Genomic DNA, 8,603 nt, shown 5'->3' with positions numbered 1-8,603 from the left:
CCGAATAAACCAAAGGCCGAATAAACCAAAGGCCGAATAAACCAAAGGCCGAATAAACCAAAGGCCGAGTAAACCGAAGGCCGAATAGCTGGCTACAGAACTTTGACATATGTAAGTTGTATGGCTAGATTGGCCTCGAATACTGCATAGTGTGATGGTCTTGACAGAAAAACATAAAACAACCGTGAAGTTATTGTTCGCTTAATCACGAAAAATCGCCGAGAATATTAGGTGTTGGGCAATTTCATTGGCTGAATTGCTTCATCACAAAGCTCGTTTGCTGTTTTGCGTGCGGAAAAACTTGTGATGTCTGGATCGCTTGTATTTCAAAGCCGCTTTTCGTGTTGAGCAGAGAAGGGACGAGCAACCGTAACATAACGTTTGAGCGTCAAAACAAAGGTATTGTTGCTAGTCCTCTACGACGAATCCAGTAGGGGTGTCATATGGTAGGTTGCATAACTAAACAGTGCAAGGTACAGTGATATCTATAATATGTATGTATGTATGTATTGTTATAGAATATATGTCTAACAGTAAAAACCATTATCTGTCTGTTTTATCTCATATGATTGTCTAAACTGTTATGTGAAATGTAGCCTGAAACGTAACAGGGAAACATCGTTTTGCCTACTCCTTGAATTTCACGAAACCGCTTCACATACATTCAATGGCGTAAATGGATCCCGAACGAGGTCGCAGTCTGGCTTTACAGTGCCGAACAACTAATGTATCTCGTAGGAATATTTAAGATATGCAAATCTGAAAAAGTAAGCGATGAGGAAGCTTTTATTGTAGCAAAGGGGAGATAAGCATTTTGCTGCATCGATCTTTAACGTACCCAGCTCTCGTTTCCATTTCGATTCACGTACGTTCTAGGGGTTTTAGAAAATGCATACTAAACGCCCGTGCCTCTGCGCTACTGCCGGCCAAGAGAACGCTATGATAAGACTTGCAACAACGTCCCATATATATTTGATTTGACTGGTCGTTAAATTTAGGCCATGGGGCCTATGTTTATGGAAAACATACTAACAGAGCATTTTGTTACTGCTTACGTAAGATTGCTTACGACACTGAAGTTTCCGATGTTTCAGAACCAGCTCTATTTAGATTAAACAATTTTCCGGAGCAAATTCATAACCATCAAATATCTGAAAGAGGCCTTAAACAATCTTTCCTCTTGAAGCAGACCAATTCTCGGTACGTATGGTACTTGTTCGGTTTTTAACGCCCATGTTTAATATAACTACGTTGTTAACCGACCTAGCTCATAGCAGCTACTTTTTTCTCGGATGTCTCTTAGGTAGGTGTTCTCAGCCAGTTGATGGCCTGGTAGAATTGATACGTCGTAGTCATAGTACCCATGATATTTCGCTGTACACAGATCAGCCGTATGTTCGAAATGGCTCTTCGTCGTTTGATGTGTTTTATAGCGCGACGAGTGCCGAAGGACAAACTAAAAGAAATTAAAAACAGAGGTAGATGATAGCACGAAGCTCCACTAAAGTCGGTCTTGGCAATCTGAAAACAATAAACGAGAACTTGCATCAACTTAGGTCAGCTTTGCTTTCCCATTAGTTCTACTGAAACCATTGTTTTACTAAGAAGTGCTATTTCAACCAAACAAAGGTACCGGCTCAGAAGGAGAACTTCCTAAACTTTGAGAAAAATAGAAAGCAGATACAAGAAAAGGTTAAATGCTTTCTGAATCTTTACATGCACGCACTTTTCCATCTTGATTGTATAAATAATATTTTTAGAGATTTCTTTGTGACGGTGCATCTGCCTGTTAAACGTACAGACACGTCCGGTAATGTGGGTTAGGTATTTGCTTCGAGTACGTGTGTTGTATGGGGATAGTCGTTTGAAGTAATAACGGCAATACCGGACGTGCGCTGTAAATATTTATTCGTTCAAGAGATTCGTAAGATAAATGTAAATATTTGTATTTCCTCATATAATTTATACATGTTTATATATATCTATATATAGAGCAGTCGTTGTACTATGATAGAACTCTATAGCGCCGAAAGTCGATGACCTTTGTCAACTAGAAAGATAAGCTAACGAAAAACTAACGAAACAATTTTGCTACATTTTACGATTCATGGAAGCTATTCTATAATTTTTTTTAGATGAATTTAGGGTATTCGCGATACGATGATCGTTTTATAAATGATCAGTCAGGCTTATCAGAAGTTCTACTGTAAAATACTTTACATGATTTAGTATTTATTTCTCCCTATATGTATAAATTGTCGATTCTTATAGAACTGCGACACCTTGCGCGTGCTTCGCTTTTCTAATCTTTTCTGCGCTTACATATCTAAAAGAGAGAGACACTCATTCACATAGGCATTCGGAAGTCAAGATACTTCAATGTGGACTCTGTTTACTCTCCAAGTTTACTCAGTCATTCCCGCGTATCCTGTCAGGAACGCAGGAACAAGCACTGGCCGACACATCACACACTTTTCAATGTGGACAACATATTCCCTATTGGTTGCTATGTGATCCTCATCTGTACGATCGTTTACCAAGTGTAGGAAAACACTGGACAATATTGTGCGATAAGTTAGAGATGCTGAACATGCTATCATGCTGTATGGGAAGGCACGGCACTTTAACATACGCCAAGAAGCACTAACGATGACGGACCAAGCTGAAACGTATCAATATTCCGATAGAAGGTCTGCAGCGGAGGCCAGGCTTCTTGGCAGTCCACTTGGACTTGCGGGAGGAGTTACATGCAGATTTGTTAAATGTAGACTTTGTACATAGCTGCCTGGCACGCTTAGCAGTGGAACAGAACAATTAGGTCGAAATTAAGTTGTGGTTGTATAATCTGGATTTTTTTATTTTTAATTTTTTATAATTTTTATTTCGTACCTATATACCTCTTTTGTCTCTTTGAGGTTTTAAAATTGCAGCGACTGCCTTGGATGCCCTTTGGTACGTTCCTGTGATTGCGCAGTTAGTTTACATGTGTGCCAATTAGACTTAAACACTAGATTGTAGGCCAAGCATAAACAAAATTGGGCCGAAACATTTATTTACAAATGCACTTGAGGGTAAGTTATCAATCAATACTTTTAAGCTATTAAGCACCTCATTTTCTAGCACTTCGCATCAGAATATACGTAGTTCGTTGCTTTTACAAAACATTATATAGATGCCTGTCTTTTTTCTATCTGTCCTTTCCTTACTACGATTTTATTTCGCTTATCACAGTTCTGAAATTGTGATAAGCAGGACGTCCCATACTTCAGAATTACGATTTGTCCAAATAAATTATTTAGCATAGTTCTCTTATTATTTTACAATAGGTTTTATTCTGCAAACTTTTTATTTGTTCGGCAGTCTTTCTGACATTGTATTTCCTCCGTACAGCTGGCTGTATGTCAATTGTTTCGATATCCAAACGACGAGGATCGGTGGTGTTCCAAACGCGACAAATTCCACCGCGAGCGAACGGATCCATCGAAAATCCCTCGAGATATCACGCGTCATTGTCTACTGTAACAGAAGCATTATTTTATGGACGCACTCGGGCATTATCCGAGGAACCATAAAGGGGATAGCTAAACGAAGGGATGTGAGACTACAGTAGCCTGTATATTATCTCTGCTTTGTGGTTGGTTGCTCACTGCAACCAAGGATGCATTGTCGCCCCCTTTCTCCATGTCATAAGCCGCAGGGTGCAAAGGAACCACTCTTTTGAAAAAAGGAAAAGCCTGCCTGGCTCTCATTACCTTTCTTTTGACTCTTTGAAGTCTTTCGCTTTAGCTCATCAGGAACTTTTGCGCTGACATCACTTATGGAGTTGCTTTCGTGTGTTTCGATAAAAACGGTACGGAGGCGATGGCAGACGGTGGAAAATGGCAACATGGCCACCCGACAGCTTCCACTTGCAGTGTAAACTTTGTCTTCTCTACTTTATATGCATTCAACTCTGTAAAGAAGTTACCGTCTCTCTTAGCACTGAAAACGGGACCATTTGAAGATAGCCTAGTGATGAGTCGAGGAAACCACTTGATGACGGCAGCCGTGGCAGAATTGCAACATGGGAAAATAATTTGTAATTTGGCTTCTATGAGCCATATACATCAATATAGTGCACAGAACTTTGTTTTCTATCAAGCTACGTAGTCGAATGTTGAGTGAGCTATATATCGTCCGCAAAGGGTTTGACTAATGTGAGTCGCGTACGCTCAAACTAGCTGCGATCCACTTAAGCTGAAGACAGAGCAGACCTTTTTAAATAGGCACCTTATTACTATAATTGTCCATTTTGTATTTACTTACCTACCTCGCAACAACCTTTTGCCGGTAGACTTTAAAACTTTAAAGCTTTATTGAGTACTAAATCCAGTGCTTGGCGTTAACGTTGAAAGTAAAATATTGAGTACTGTTCATGTCCTCCCTAGCCAGTCATTTACCGTAACTGTGACTGTAACATTGTCAGAACAAGGATCGTCGTAGGCCCCTGTCTTCGTTTTCTCCTATCCCCTAAATCCTTCGTCTCTGCTGTGGCCGTCTCTTGCCGTCTCATAGTTCTTGCCGTAACTTGTACCGGGTGCTCACTCAGGTCAGCACCGTTCTCCATTTTTAACAGAACTTTGCTAAATATAGCGGCTATATTACTACACAGAACGTCGTTGAAACCAACTGATGTAGCTCCAAAATACCCCGCTTCAATGGATGTACGGACGCGGGAGAACCCGCGTGTCAAAGCGTTAAAGCCAAGTGGCGGGCAGGGCGGCATCCAAGCAATCATTAGATGTCCGAATAGGTGATCTCACTGACACTACATGTTGTACATTAAACGGTTGTCGCGCGAGTATATTCAGTAAAAGGGAAGGCTAGCAGCTTTACCTGGTGCTTCACACATTTCTGTATGAAACGTAACCGGCTTCTAACCTTCCAATGCAATGGGCGCTTTCACTTTGGCGCGCTATAATTACTAACGGGTAGAGAGCTAGAAATGATGCATAGCTTCACGAAGTGACGATTCTGCGATCGTTTAGGAACATGCGATTGGAGAAAATGGGATAATTGAGATGGCCGAAAAATTGCCGTAAACCTATGGCAGAGCAGGAAGGCAATTCAGTCGGTGGGTAGCTGTAAAAAAAAACTGAAACATGTACTTGATAAAAATAAGGATGAAGCAGGGCAAGAATCGAGACCAAACGATAAAGATTGGGCAACAACAACATTTGAAAATAGGTAGCGAACATTTTTGCTTCATAAAGAGACCAATGCTAGTGTTTCACCGGGAAATGTGCTCACTTAGGGACAGCGTCACTTAAACAGGGTTCCACAAATAGAGAAGATTTAACTTTGATAGATACATTAGATACAATTGTAATGACTCACTCGATAAAAAATAAGACATCATGGTTTGCTTAAATGATAATGAACTTCTAGTTGATGGGAACGCTTCGCTGTCCCATGATTTTTTTCGTGTTTTTTTTTCTTATCTTCGTCGGCGTTGTTGCAGATGCAAAAAAGAGTTAATCAGAGACGCAAACATATAGGGTTCATGTGCAATTATCGATGTTTGTCGAATAGTTTGGCTGTTATGGTTTACTGACTGGCCCGTGCAACCGCATAGCGGGAACCTTGCGTACTGCGTTACGCATGCAACACTATAATAGTGATGGCGTTTAGCTACCGGGCAGTTACTATTCGAATTGAAATAACCACACGTGTATATTACTATCAATCGCCGATCGAAGTAACACTCGATCACATTACCGAAATTTGGCCTGGTACGGTGTACAGCTTGGAGCTCGAGGCGCAGAGACACTACGTTAAAATAGTTTCATAAACCTCCTCCATTTTCTGACAATGTCAGATATGGTCCGACTACTGCATGTCCTAGCTGACATCCTGGTTGAAATTGTACTGTATATTGTAAAATATTGTTTAATTTCAGCATATGCACTTTGTCACGGATTGCAAAGTCGGAGATGGTGTTTCAAGACAAATCCATCCTTTGTTAACTAAATCATGTTACAGTACAATCTTTAGTGGAATACTAATTTCCAGATGAGGCTTTTGAAGCTTCCATTCACTCACTCCCAACAGACTTTTACCACTGCGTATGAGCTGCTCGTAGATTAGATTTGAACTAAAATATGGTTTTAACTAGAACGTGGTCATTGTGCTACTGATGGATCATTTTCTTGCGTAGGGAAATGCGAAAATTGAGTGTATCTAAAAGGATTTTCTGCGCGAGAACCCGTTCAAGCTTGTCCTTTCCTCTGTCAACCGCAGATACGTACTATCTACACAGACCACGAGTTTACATTTCTGGTAATGGTATCGTCGAAGTACATTATCACCTGATCATGAGTGCTCCGCGCAAATAGACAGACCTTTCCGAGTGATCCTTTTGCAGAAAGATTTTTTGCAAAGAATATAAAAATCTTTTCATAGATATATTTATGATCAATATAAATTAGATACATTTTTGTTCAGATTTTCCCGCGCTAGTAGCTGGCTAGGACTGTTAGCTCAACAGGCCTTTTTATTTTTTTATCCTAGAAAACGATCAGGAGCTCTAGTTCTCAAGAATAGTCTGGGTCTTCTTTAACCGTAGCTGCTGGGTAATTTAATTGAATATTGAATGCACCTTACATAAAGGTCAACGGGCATTATAAAGCTATTTATTTTGTTGCTATAATTTTAATGTCTATGGTAGATCTTAGCGTCATAGAAGTCATACTACATGAACAAGGAAGAAATTAACATTGCTTCATAATTAATATGGCTGCTCGCCTTCCGTAGAATCATAGATATGTTGCATTTAATCACAGCCGTCTTATGAACATCTTCATGATGATACGTAATTATTACCACAAGGCATTTTTTTACATTACTCTATTTAAAATACGAGTAATGCAAAAATCGCTTCAAATTAAAATGAAACGAACTTAAATAAAAAAATAGTACAATAAAAAAACTGCTTTAGGCCATTATATAATATTGCAGTGTTTCCTTAATTGTAACAAATGCCATAACAGCTAGAAAACAACTGAGGTGCGTATGTTTAAAACGATAACATGTTCCAACGCATGCACTACGAGTCTCTGAAGTGCCAAAAGCTATGGCAGGACAAAGCGCCAGCTTCGTTTACTAAGCCAATTCGAATTTGCAAGTGTTAATGATTGTGAAATTGCTCCGAGAGGGAATATGTAAGGGCAAAGGTAAGAGCAAAGTATCCTATCTGTATTTTGAGTGTCGCTAACCATACCATCACGCGCGAGAGACATGAGACTTTTGTACTAAATCTGTCTTCTAAGACACGAACTGAGCTAAATTAACTTAATACTGGCTACGTTCTACTAAAAATACATCTAATTAATAGTGATAAAGAATCTCCGGGTGTAAGCTCAAAATCCGATTGTATATAGGGACACTTTGCTACTCGATGCAGAAACAAAAATTGTGTCTCCATTTAAATTTGAAGCCATTTTTTCAGGTAGAGCGTAGGAGGTAAGCGGAATTTTGAAAAATTTGTAAATCAAATAAAACGTCTGTACGCCACATTTTTAGAGAAAGTAAAAATTGTCGAATATCTATATTATTTTTTTCCACCTAAAATGTGTCAGAATGGATAAATTTTACGGTAAATTAGTAAATTCAAAATTGGAAAACATTGCTCTTTAATTTATTTGCTTCATTTCGAAATGAGAACATCGTAGCGACTTTCTTCAAAACCGGGAAAGACAAGTAGGATATTGCATAGCTAAATTAGTTGAAGTTTTTAAACTAAGTTACGCAATGAAATAGCCCACAGTTAAATCTGTGTCACTTCACCGTACTTACCAGCCAAAACAGTAGTTTTTTTGTAGCGTCATTTGAATAGGGACTTAAGAAGTTTAAACTATTAAATTATTTCTGCATGATTCAAAATCCCTCAAAACGTTGCCTGGCTTTACCCAGTCTTTCAAGTGGTTTCCGTATGTTTCCAAGACGCGCTAATGTATATATTATAGGCACATACTCTTTATTGAGCAGAATTTGAGGCGTACGCAAAATGCCGAGATTACCCTAGTAAGGGATGCAAGCCCTGTTTCACATTGGATTTATGCTGACAATGACCGCGTCTGATGCAAACCGTGTGTTAATATAAAACAAATAGGTAAGTAAGATTGAAATATAAATAAAGCGATAATTGCTGCCCTCAGGGTTGCTGGCTGTTAAGGCTGCCCAGCACTTTTTCCTTTCGACATGTGCGTAACTTAGTTTGAATTTTGCTATAGAATTTATCCTGTTGTTTTAATATTTACTTGCATGTCTTCAAGGACTCGGGAAGTGCAATCAATATGAAGGCAATCGTGCCTTTGGGACGGATTTTATCTAAAAGTGTCCAGTAACCTATACTATTTGCAGTAAATTGCTGGCTCCTTATTTATCCATATTGGTAATGTTTGCCTGATCTGTCAAAAAAATAATCTGATGTACTTCACTAAATGAGTTTCGCGGTTGTCAATCACAATCCTGACCGGATAACATTAATCAACAATTCACTAACGAGAGAAAAGTTTTCCCCTTCTGTAGTTGTTGATTAGCGCTTTAACAACGTTCTGCCCAGT

The sequence above is a fragment of the Varroa jacobsoni genome, unplaced genomic scaffold (genome assembly GCF_002532875.2).
Source record: "Varroa jacobsoni isolate VJ856 unplaced genomic scaffold, vjacob_1.0 scaffold_327, whole genome shotgun sequence".
Lineage (NCBI taxonomy): Eukaryota > Metazoa > Arthropoda > Arachnida > Mesostigmata > Varroidae > Varroa > Varroa jacobsoni.
Note: the sequence above shows the minus strand (reverse complement) of the source record.